General features: G+C 28.2%; 1 protein-coding gene across 1 annotated transcript in view; it reads left to right on the top strand.

The window, feature by feature from the left end:
- The first annotated feature begins 9418 nt into the window (after positions 1-9418).
- Positions 9419-13384, top strand: part of LOC114126718 (uncharacterized) — a 35893-nt gene continuing 31927 nt past the window's right edge. Inside the window, exon 1 of the mRNA XM_027990719.2 lies at positions 9419-9719. The gene's annotated coding sequence lies outside the window, so the exon portion shown is untranslated. The remainder of the gene's footprint in view (positions 9720-13384) is intronic.

Raw genomic sequence — 13384 nt, forward strand, 5'->3', positions numbered from 1 at the left:
ATTTTTATAATTTATAAAAATTTGATGATTATAACAATTAGTATGCTAGACCAAGTATTACGCTACATAACATTAAGCAGAATAACAACAGATCCTTGAGCAGCATAATTTGATACACCCGTGTTATTGTTTCGAGCATTACGATGCACGGAATATTATTATTATTGTTATTTTGATTTATGATCATTGACAAAAATCCGCGTCAAAGCATTGTTTTAAACGCGTTTAGAAGGCGCAGCATTATTATTTTTTGACTAATAACAATAATAAAAACTTCATGTGTATACACTGGTATATTCAAAAATCTAATAACGTCACTACGTAGGATTGTATTGCGTTAGAGGAGTCGTCGTACCGCATTATCCTTGTTTTCTAGTAATAATTGTTTTATGCTATAATAATATTTTCATTATTTACCAGCCTTGCAGGTCCATTGACATTTAGGTCTTTTGCCGGACAAATAATAATAAATATTAACATTTATAGCCAATAACAATATTTTCGGCGAAACACATACGTTTCTTCTCCTACCAGTCGTTGGCTATCAAATCTCTGTAGTGCCCGGTGTACGACAGGAGTGAATCCAAGGGGGGCAAGGGACCATGCCCCCCTCGTAAACTCTGGTGAATTGAAAAAATATCTATTTTCGTCAGCTGATTAAATGCATTGTTTTGTCGATAGTGTTTTTAGCAAAATTTTATTCAACATATTTTTTTTTTTAATTATTTTATTTTTTTGTTATAATTAAAAGTACCTATACCTATTTATCAAATATATGACTATAAAATACATAAATATAACATGGTTCTGTATTATTATTTACTATTGGTATATTACAAACTAAGTTTGGTGCGTATGAACTATGGAGTATTATTATCTCAAACAAAAAAGGGACATTTACATAAAATATGGGACGTCCTTATATCCTGGCATGTATATTGTATATGTCTAAGAAAAATGTTTTTAATAGAAGTGAAAAATTTGAACATTTCATTTGGGGATCTCTTTCGTCTCATCGTGTACACAACTCTACAACACACGTATAGTATTGAATATGCAATATTGCTGATGAAAAAAATGAATATAATTGTCAAAATAAATCATTGATATGAGTATTGGACCGACTTTGACGATGAAGTGTATAAAACGCGTATTCGACATCGCGATAGAATTAGTATCCCCTTCGACGTGGATAAATAATAATTACTAGGTACCGTTGGCAGTCGATTCAGTTGCACGACACGAATACCGCTATTATCGAAAAATATTTACACAGTACATAAGATACAGCTATAGGATATACGTATATAATATTTATATTTTATGTTATACGCACTGCGTGTATATAGCCTGTGTACTAACTACTCGGTGGGCAGGTTGTAGGTATAAGATTATTATTATATATGGCGAAACGTATTTGAACGAATTTCTCGCACCCGAGACGCATTCCCGACATCGCGGTTTCACTCTTTTCGCTTTCCGTTACGATAACTATAATAATAATAATAATACAATGCACGTTTACGTATACTGTTGCACTACATAGGACCGGTGGCGAAACGCGAATTATGTCGATCGTATACGTATCTAATGTACGAAAATGGTAATAAACTAATAAATGTATATACGTATATAATATGATGGCGGGTGACCGCTAACCGCAGTATGCGTAATAGGTGTGCTCCGGGCCTGCGACCTACGGGCGATGAGTACGTATTATTATAACGTATAATAATATATAATATATTCTAATTCGTGATATACATAGTAATATTATAAACGGCGATGATGTTTTGAACATATTTTCGATTTGTGGTCCCCGCAAGGTTAAATGGTGTGCGGCGATGTTCGTTTTCGCAGCGTATATCAAGGTCTGCGTATTTGGATGTAATCCGAGTTAAACTGTGCCGCCGTCTATATTATATATAATAACATACTCCTCATCTGTATACGTTCAAGGCTAGGTGAGTATTTATATTTTGTATTCTATAAGTAGTCAAAGTCAACCAATTAGCTTCGCCTTATTAAATGTCCCTTATTTTTATGTTAAGTGTTTTGAAAATATGTGATGTACTGACTTCAATTATTGCAGCATAAAAATTGCAATTTTCATTCACAAAATCACATGTCAATTTTCACAAATACATTTATCAATGGTCCGTGACTTCAACTATAAATGGTTCCGTAGACGAGGAAAACATAACCAACACTAATTTTTTTGAATACTCTTTTTTGTATACTTATACATTTTTTTTATCAATTTAAAGAAAGATGAAATACTAATTTAAAAAATATGTGTAAAATCATATGAAATAATAATGAGAATATAACAAAATATGTACTAACACATAAAAAAATGTAAAACATGCAAAATATGCAATAAAAATTACTGTAGACTCCTGATATTAAAAAATAAATTTATCTATCTCAAAGCTATGTTTTTGAAAATCTTTAGAAAACACACAAACTTCTATAAGTTCCTAGCCCTAGTTGTGGGCTATGGCTCATATGGCCATAAGGGAACATGAAGAAACGGAAAATTTTGATGACATTCATTGAATATGCACATCATTATTGAAAAATAATTATGGAAATGGAATAATTTAAAACTTTGAAAAATACAGTATATTATTATGTATAATGATAAAACCATATAACTTATTAATATTTGTTTTCAAACCTACAAATTATATACCCAATACCCATCTACTAAACATACTCAATACTTTTCTACCCACTCTTGATTATATCTATTTTAAAACTTCCATACAATTATACTTACTATTTGAATACTTAATGAAAACTTAATGCTAATAGTACAACTTTTGAAATATTTACATAAATTATAGTCAATGGCAATATTAGATTTTTAAGTAACGAGCACCAGATAAATTGGAATATATATATTTTTTACTTTATTGAGTTCAGGTACCTGAATCAAAAATCGCTTAAAACTATAATAATAATTATTATTGAATAAGATTACCTATATTAATTTTAAAATCACATTTTAATTGAATGTATGGCATGATAAAATACTTTTGTAGTAAACGAGTAAGTTAGTATAATATAGACTACAGGCTATAACGTGTACTTTATACATGTGCTAATAAAACTATTAAAAGTTACTCTTTATAATGTACTCTAAGTTTATTTATTTAATCAGTTCGTTGGAAATTTTCATAGATTTCAAATTTAACTGTACTAATTTCTGTCAAATTAAAAAAAAAAAAGTTGTATGGAAAAATAAATCCTAATATCTACTTAAAATTTTAAAACTTTCAACTTTTAAATGGTGGAAACCTGTCAGCGACTAACCTTGATAATGATGATAATAATAATAATAATAATCAGCTCCCTACGTAACAGTCAAGGTGAATATTTTGCCGTCCCCCTGCATAAACGCGATTTCCGTTTGCCACGAATTGCTACAGTCGCTTTCGTTTGCGATGAATAGGTACGATCATAACTTTACTGATATAGAAACATATGAGTGATTATCATTACTGGTAAGAGTCTGTTTTTTTGCAAACATACCGTGCACGTGTAATGACCATGCCAACCTCGAGTCGTCGTATTTTCACATGTGTACATGTACCTATATATTAATTTATTGTTATATTTCAGCGGGTTGAACGAGGTTTTATCTGTCCGACGGCATTATAGAACAGGTTAACGATTTATTATAGTGAATCGTGATGTACATTTGGGACCCATCAAAGACGCCGAGAACAAATAATTAAAATTCATCACACTACACCGTATGCCGTTTATAATACGTAATGGTTAATGAGGGATTTATTCCTACAAAGCGTATACCCATAATATTATCTTCTATGCGGAGACTCAAAGTAAAAGCACAGACTATAATAATGGTAAAAGCATGAAATGAATCCATATTGAAATTTGAAAATATTATATCCCCAAAATGGCTGAAATAAAGAAAAAATATTATAAAATTATGAATGCATTTAGGAAAAGAATAGGAAACATAAATACATGATTTTTAAGTTGGTAACTGATATAAGTAAATAAATAAAACAATACAATTTAACATTAATTGCAATAAATAAATATAGCTCGTATTTTTTAAATTGCTGTAATTAGTAATATCTGAGGCAAACTTATTATTTTATAAATTGTTTTTCATACGTACAATTATCAAGATGCAGTATATAATTATGTATTGTATTGTATTTTTTTATTTTTTTAAAAAATACGTAATTTAACAACCGGACAAAAACTGGTCCAGTTACAATCATTGACGCAGGATATAATATGCTATGTATTATGGTAATAATTTTAAATACAATAATAAAATATTGCATTAAAAAAATATTAAGTATAGAGCTTGGTACTAAAACCATATTTCTAATGTGTTCATATACGATTTTTGTGATTTTCAAAGAACATTTTTAGACTCGGAGAATCCATATTAAAAATAAGTATAATAACTAATGAGAAGTGTTACAAAAAACATTTGATTTAATTATCTATAATGACGAAATCAAGAAAACGATTAAGTTGAAACTAATACATTACTGATTACTCAGAATTTATAGTGTCGAAAACATTGATTAATATTTATGTATAAAAAAAATAAGAATTCTTTTAAATAAATTGCCGGTTCTATTGTCTATACAGTATATTACAATAGTATAGGCAGTATAATTTTTTGTAAATAGTATTAAGCAAATTCAATATTATATAAACTTTATTTGTTAACATTTTTGAATATTTTATTTGTTTTTAGGTGTTTTTTCCGGGTATTTTACTGCGTTAGTAGTATACGTCATAAAATTATCTATTATACTACGGTACACACTATATTATACGTTTCGCGTTATAAGTCTTGTCAAATATTTACTTCTACTTGTTTGGGCGATGATTTTCTCGTACATTATTCACGGTTAAACGTCCATTTATCTCGCTTATACATTTGGCATGTTTTAAATAAAAAATTATCTTCCACTCGGCGGCCGCCATATTTTTATTTCGTAAATAGCCGCATTTTAGAGACTATCATTTTGCGCCATAGGTAAAACTATACATATAGCTGTAATAATAATAATATAAAATAGTAAGTAAAAAACGTTTATTTTTCCCTCAGTGTACTTTGCAACTGCTGTTATCGACTATACTTATCTCGATGTTTTGTCACCGTTATAATGTGTTGTTATGTAGTCGGAAGAAAAGAAAAACGGATCGTCAAACATTTTTATTTTTTTTCTTCATGACGGGAAATGAAAACTAAGAGATGATGGTATTTTTTACTTAATCACGAGAATTCCACGAAAACGATTTCTCAAAACTCATAAATGATTGCTCACAGTGTTAAGACAATAGAAAAAAACAACACGAATGTACAGTTATTTTGCGATATCGTCTTCGTTGTGTAATAATATATGGTGGTAGGTACCAACTCGATAAATATTCATCATTAATTAAATTTAATTGGCTTTCTTTTGTCGTACGATTTTCCTCCTCTGCGGGGGTCAAGTGTCAACTCATGTACATACCTACTCGTTCATGTTGAATATTAACCCTAAATTAGCGAGCATTCCGAGTTAGCTCATAGTTCAGTTCAAACGAGTTTTGTTTTTGTCTTATTCTGTTGTTTACATTATTAAGTCTTAATCTTAAACTCTTAACAGTAAAAGATAGGTATGATAAAATTCTTAAAAACTGAATATGACTGTAAACGCTGAACTCTATATAATTATTCCGATCTTGAAATTGTGTGACTTCATGAAATATTGTTGAAATATTGTTATAAAAATTCACGTCGATTCACAAAAAAAAAATAAATATTATTTTTAAATACACTGTAGGATTTTTTATTATACAAATTAAATTTATTTCAACTATGAAGATACATATTGTTGTGTTCAAAAATTTCGCTATTTTTAGTTTTTTATCTTGTTGAAATCATTTCTGAGTTTCTGACAAGTATACTTTTAAAATTTAGAAATTTTTATTTAATAAATGATTTACATTTACAGCCGGCGTGTCACAGTGTCATCATCGCCATCGTCTGTACAAGAATATATACATTAAGTACGTCTGTATAATACAATAATACCTAGGTATTAATATAAATATATAATATACATGCACAATGCACTTTATCGCAAATATTTGTCTCAGAAAACTTTCACTTTAACCTCTACGACCTTATACATATCTTGATACGTCAAAAGACTATTTGAATCCCTATAGTGTAGATTCACAATACAAAGTGAACTACAATGTTTTTTTTTCAGTTTCTGTGTTAGCTATTTTATGGAAAAACGAGAAAACACGATGGTTCACTCTGTATTATGCACTCCGAAATGAATACTTATCACAATAATAGATGGAAAAAATATTATGTACGAGTCGCGTGTGTCGAATGTGTATGTCTTGTTGATCTCACTTTTCGCTCGGTATATCCTTACGAAGACGATTTAATTTATTGCATATTTATATATTATATAATTTTATATCTTGAGTAGCCGAGTAGGAGACGTTTTATACAAGGAATGATTTGACGGCAAATTCTGACGTAGCTACACAATCTGCTTATGCTTATGCGCTATTATCATTTATAATGACGTAGAGACATGCGGTGTATAATCGTGGATAACGTTGTATAGGTACTTATTAACCTATTAAGCACATATTATTGTATTATTATACTATACTATTAATAGTAAATTACTATTTTTATTTTATGTCATCCCGTCGTCAAACCACCGTTATGATCTCAATCCAACGTCGATAAAAAAATAATAAAAATAAAACATATTAAACCACGTCCCCCTGCCGTTATCCGGGTTTAGTTTTCTTTGTGTTTCTACACATATAAGACAAGAATACATTATTATAACAATATTAATATTGCACGATACCTATGAGATTATATTACTACCACACACAATAAACCTTTGTCGCAACATTGTGTTTATATAGCTGTGTGTGTGTGTATGTGTGTGTATTCGTTATGTTATTGTCCGAGAAATATTATTTAATATTATTTGTTTCTTCTGAGATTAAAAATGTGTTTTTTTTTTTTTTTTAGATTGTATTTCGTCACACATACTAACGGTTCAACTATTTTAAATTCTAGAATAGTATTCGTTAATTCCATTAAAAATGTTAGGATATTATGTAGTTTTGTAGTATACTAATATACATTATACGCGTTTTAACGTCCATGTGTATAAGTTATAATATGAAGCCTAAAATATAAATTATAATGTTCCATCTTCTATAGTGAAATTCAAATTTTCATGTCGCACCGTTAATTCTCGTTATGACCATGACGTGTGAAATAAATCTATGACTACAGCCTTTATTATAATAATAGTATTATATAATACATTTAAAATTGAAATATTTATAACTCGATTATCGTTTTCACGTGTCACTAATAATAAGTAATTTAAAGGATATACATATATTTAGATATTATCTAAACTAAATGTGTAGATATGTCATAAGGAATATGTAAAAAAACATGATTCAAAATAAATAATAAATAATTCAATTCACATGAAAATAAGATAATGTCTAACGACTTCATGAGAAATGAACATTGAACAGTTAACGGATAATAGATAATAATATGGTATTAAGTAAAGACTTATATCTTCATGAAATGTTTGTTTAAATTTTGGCTAAATAACATTGAAAAATTCGCAAGTAGGTTTATATTGATTATTTTTCCTAATACTAAACATTTGAAATATTTAAAATAACTTATTTTTCACTATTTTTATAAAATATAATAAAATTAATATTGTTTAATAATATAGACGAATTGATTGTTATATGGAATTTCTACTTTCCAATTGTCTACACAGATGAATTAAACCATTAAAAACCTAGTATTAAAGTTATAGGGAAAAACAAAAAATAAATAAATAAAAAATAACCAGCATAATATTAAAAACTTAAGACGTTAAACTCATATGTGTTGTCTCCGTCTTACTATAATGCAAACCATACATACGTTCAGCAATTCGAATTTTGTATGTTTGGCTATTGGCTTAAATATTAGAGTGAGATTATTTATTATCAAACTTCAAGGTAAGAACAATATCTGTGTTCTCTCGTCGGGTTTTATTACTCATTTTAAGCGAATTATGAGTATGTGAAATAATAATATTATTAATATTTAAATATAATTCACTTAAAAATTCAAAAATCGTAAAACACTGAGTAGAGAACACAGATTATGGTAGATATTCTTAACTTAAAATCGCGATAGTAAGACGGAGATAACAAGTGTGGGTACGACGTCCTCAACAGCAATAGCGCCATACTTGGTATGGCGTTATTACGGATATTATTACCCGTATATGCATAAATATTGTAGACGTTGTCCCATATATTAAAAACGTTCAAACACGACTTCATTACAGCTCGTGCCGTCGTTATAATTATATTATTACGTTTGTGGTCTGGCCGTCGTTGAAATCACAAGCGACACAAGCAGCACACTACAGGTGAAGATATTATATCAGCCAGACAAAATGCGATTTTTTCGCACGCATTTATATTTCTGTGCGGAATTATATTGTAACAACGATAAAACACACACACACGGCGCGCTTGACATGACTTTCACGACGAAGAGATAATAATCGTCGTTTTGTTATTCATATTATATATATATATATTATATTGTTGGTACGTACATTTATTTTTTCACGTCGACGAGAATTCTATAGTGTACCCATAACCTTTAAGATTTTGTTCGTAAGCCCGATATAGGTATTAATGTGTTGTAGGCAGTCAGGTACCATATAGGTACTTATGCTCGCAACGCACACGGCCGACCTCGTGAAATCGAGGAAGTGAATATTTGAGACGGCACCGTTTGTCGATTCCATATAATATAATCGTTTTTCGCGGCGCACACCAGCAAGCTGACCAAGCGTGATGTATAATAGTATTTTATTAATAATAACAATATACGTCGCCGTCGTCGTCGTCGTCATCATTCATAATCCACTAGACGGTACCGGGTACCTATACCTAAATTATTAAACCTAATATCTGTGAGCGGTGATTTTAAAACGACGACCGGAAACGACAACAGCAACCCGCTACCGCGTTCGAATGTAAAATGTCAACGGCCACCGGTAACCGGGTTACGAGCGGTTCATATCGTAATGCCCACCTATAACATAAAGGTCTTTTATTATTATTGTTGTTGTTGTTATTGTTTTTATAAACGTTTAATTGACTTTCACCGAATGCACCGACGGACGGAATAATTACACGTTCTTGATGCTACAACTGCACGTCTCACATATCGTTGTCGTTTTTGTTGTTGTCGTTCGTCATCCGGCGATGTAGGCTTTTGGCCTGCAGATGGCGTTGCAATCGTCAGCAGTGGAACGCATCCGCGGTGGTGTACGCGTGTCTGACGCACCGTCCCGTCGCCGTTCGCTGTACTCGGCGGGCAGTTTGAATTCGTTACCGGCACGCGCGTGTTCGATACCCCTCACACCGTTTCTCGATAATAATATTATACATGTGATGTTTGTGTACAACGATTTATGATCTTTGGTTTGTATTCTCGATCCTCGTACGATATAACCCGTCTAATTAGTTCAGTTTTACTGTCAGATTTGGTGCGATTGTGCGTAATTTTTTTTTCCAATTCTATATTCAAAGCTGCCGAGACTACTCAACGAGTCCGCTTCGCACGCGTTTGATTCGCTAATCAGGTAAGATTTAAATTTTTTTAATAAAATATTCATAATATGTAAATCATTATTGTTTATGCTCGTATGCTCAAATATATGTTATATATATAATATGACATATTATATATATATTACATATTATTGTAGTCGGTGCTAACAAATTAACACCATATACATTTAGTTTCTCGGTAACCGTTTAAAAAATTATTACAGTACTTAAAAGACAAGTTATCCAATACTCACATAAAATCAGAAGTTGACTTTTTAATTAATAATTATTTCGGGTAGAAAAACGTAAATACAAAAATATTTAATATTGGTAGTAGAATTTAATTTATACCTATATTAGTTAGGTATTCAAAAATATAAAATAAAAAAAAAATACAGTCATTATAAAATATTATTGATTGGTTGTCAGTATAATAATTTGGTTGTAAATATAATATGTTGTTTTATGCTAAGAAAAAGTATAGTTTATGATTTGCTTCAGAAGAAGTATAGACTGGTACATTACTATTAGTTTCACCGACGCTTTTTATTGCGCGGACTATACATCATACATTTGACATTTAAATAAACTTTTAATTTTATTAACGTACTTAATATTTAAACAAATACTGTTTAGTTATTCTTGTTAATGAAACAATAAATAAATCTATAAAATACAGTCGTAAAATTTCAAGTTATTATTAAAATAACAGCAGCAACAAGTATTATCTTAAGCTTTTTATTAGAAAAAAGCTAAATAAATCACCACTTATAAGTTATAATCATTCCTATAATGTAGTCACTCTCCATAATATTTTTTTATCGTTACTACAATATTTTTATAAAAATAGGCTAGTATAACTTGTACATTAATAGTGATAAATAATAATAAAATCATAATTTATTAACGCCAATACATTTATCAAATGATATATAGTTTATAGATTAAAGTATATTCTATTCGTAAATAGATAATGAAGTCTGTACTTACCGCTTACCTACTGTTATTTATTGTTTACTCAATTATAATATTTCTCCATTAATCATCCACTTATTACAAAATACATATTTCACAAGTTTTAACTAATTCATCTAGATATCGATTTGTAAAAATTACTATATTATATGTAATGTTAAAAACCATGCATTTTAAACATTATCGGATTATTTAAAAGTTTAAAAATGTAATCGTAGTAACAATATGTATATTATAAATTATAATATAGTTGTTTTTACTATATTATGAGTACCAATTCAATAGCGCTTTTAATTTATAATATATTACTCAATAATAAAATTTTCTTCACTTCGCTGTCTACTTTAATAAAATACCTTAAATAAGTACCTATTTATTGTTTATATTAATTAATGATTACAATTTATAACCCCAATCAATAATTGGTCTGCATTAAATAAATATTAAATATATTCACTAAACAAATAATAAGTAAGTATAAGTTAGATAGAATTAGCCGTAAAAGAGCCGTCATTAATAATTGAATCCCTCATTTAGTCCCTTTAAGAATTTTTAAATTAATTAATGATATATGTATGTTATTTTTAATTAATTGGAATTAATTTGATAATTTAAAAAAGATTATTTTGTTTTATCAATTAGGTGGCTTAATTTTTTTACTCATAAAATAAATGCCAAGTCAACCTAATAGATTTAAAATAAAATGCTCTAAGTATCTTACAAATTACAGATAATATATTAAAGCTTTTATAATTTTATGTTATAAACTTATAACATAATAATATTTAATTTCGCTGGCTGCCTAAAATTGAAAATATAATTTATTGAACTTTACTATACTTGAAAATATATTTATAATAATTATTTTATTTTATTTGAACGTGCTTAGTGATATTACAATAAATAACGTATAATTGTATTGAAAAACTTACTAAATTTCGTATTATAGTTGCGTTGAAATAAATAATAATTTTGCATACCTATAGTAGATAAATGAATATATTAGTGTGCATGCATGTATGAGATTTTACTATTTTATCAGTATACCCAATAAATTATTTTAGGTATTTATACATGAATTAAAAATAAAAAAAATAAATTCAGTTTTAACTTTTTCTTTTCTTTAAAATATTTTATAGATTTGCCATCTGTAAATTTAACTATATGGTAAAACATTGTAATGAATAAAAAACCGGTTTCTTTCTCGACTTCCATTCATTTTTGGGAAATATGTAGAGTAGCTATTTTTTTTATCATGTATCCATGTTAAATTGATAACAGATTTAAAAGAAATAGTTTCGCCTTATTCGTAAATCGGTCTTAAAATTAATATTTTTGTGGTCTTATTTAAGGTTAATATTTAGTACACAATATATTATATAATACAATACGTATATTATATTTATGCGCGTGAATAATGAGCTTTTCTAAGTTCATTGTGTAAAACTCTTTTTTAATTAAGTATATATTATTTTTATGACAGGACTAACTAATATATTTTTTTTTAAATTAAAATTGTTTTTTTTTTTTTTACTGGCAATTGGCTATCTATTAAGTTTATAACAAACTGTTGCCAGACAATTAAAAATTACTCAAGTATAGAGAAATTAGTATTGTAAAAACCTACGGTTGTTTTTTTAAGCGCGGCAATACTTCCGTCTATACAATAACTAAAAAAGAAAAAAATAATGACAGTCAATCATTTTAATGGTCTATATTAATAATAATAATAATTATTTTTAAACTTAATGAAGTAATAATACATTGTATACAACGATACTGACGATTGACGAATTTATATTGTATAATATTAAATACCTATATAAATATATATTAATTGACAAAATATTAACTTACATACACGAAACATTAATTTATTATGAATAGGAATATCATTCTTATTTAAAAGGTAGTAAACAAGCTAAGACATCAACGATTTTTATTATTATACTATTATTTATTATATTATCATTTTAAGAGTTATGAAACACGTTTAGAACTTAATTTTAGAATATATTATTATATAATAATATATTATGTGTATTAAAACTCTTCTTTAAGTTGTAATAAGTATACCTATACCTGTTTAAGTTTTATTCATTTAAGCTCAAATCGTCTAATTCTTTTTTCTTAACCTATTCATAACAGTCGAGTCGTGAGAGATTGTATTTAAAAAAACTATACTTAATGTTTTTAAAGTCTTCTTGCAATATATCAGCGTAAACAGTACATTAAAGGAATGTTATTTAATACACAATAGGAATTATTACATAGTGTACACAATATAATATTATGTATACGTATTAAATATTAATTATACTCTACGAAAGATTCAAGGATGAGACTTTCGCAAGTTTGAGGAAGACTATAATTTATTGTAATATTATTATTGTTTGTTGATATTGCAGTCCTCATCTTCGTAGACATCTGTGTAAAATATATTTATCTATATTATGATAATTCTATCGTAAAAATAATAAAATTAATATTATTATATTAATACACAGACGACTTCAATCGCCAGTCGCGGCGTGACTCACTAACCGCTGTGATATTGTCGCCATGGGGCTACGTGCAAACTAAACAACAAAGCGCTGTAACCTTCTTTGGTCTATTATAGGTACAGAATGTATAATGTATATGTTTTATCGGGAATATTATAATATGTGTTATGAGATGAGTACTATGTGATGATTCATATATTTACAGTATTTATACTATT

Source organism: Aphis gossypii, chromosome 1 (genome assembly GCF_020184175.1).
Source record: "Aphis gossypii isolate Hap1 chromosome 1, ASM2018417v2, whole genome shotgun sequence".
Classification (NCBI taxonomy): domain Eukaryota; kingdom Metazoa; phylum Arthropoda; class Insecta; order Hemiptera; family Aphididae; genus Aphis; species Aphis gossypii.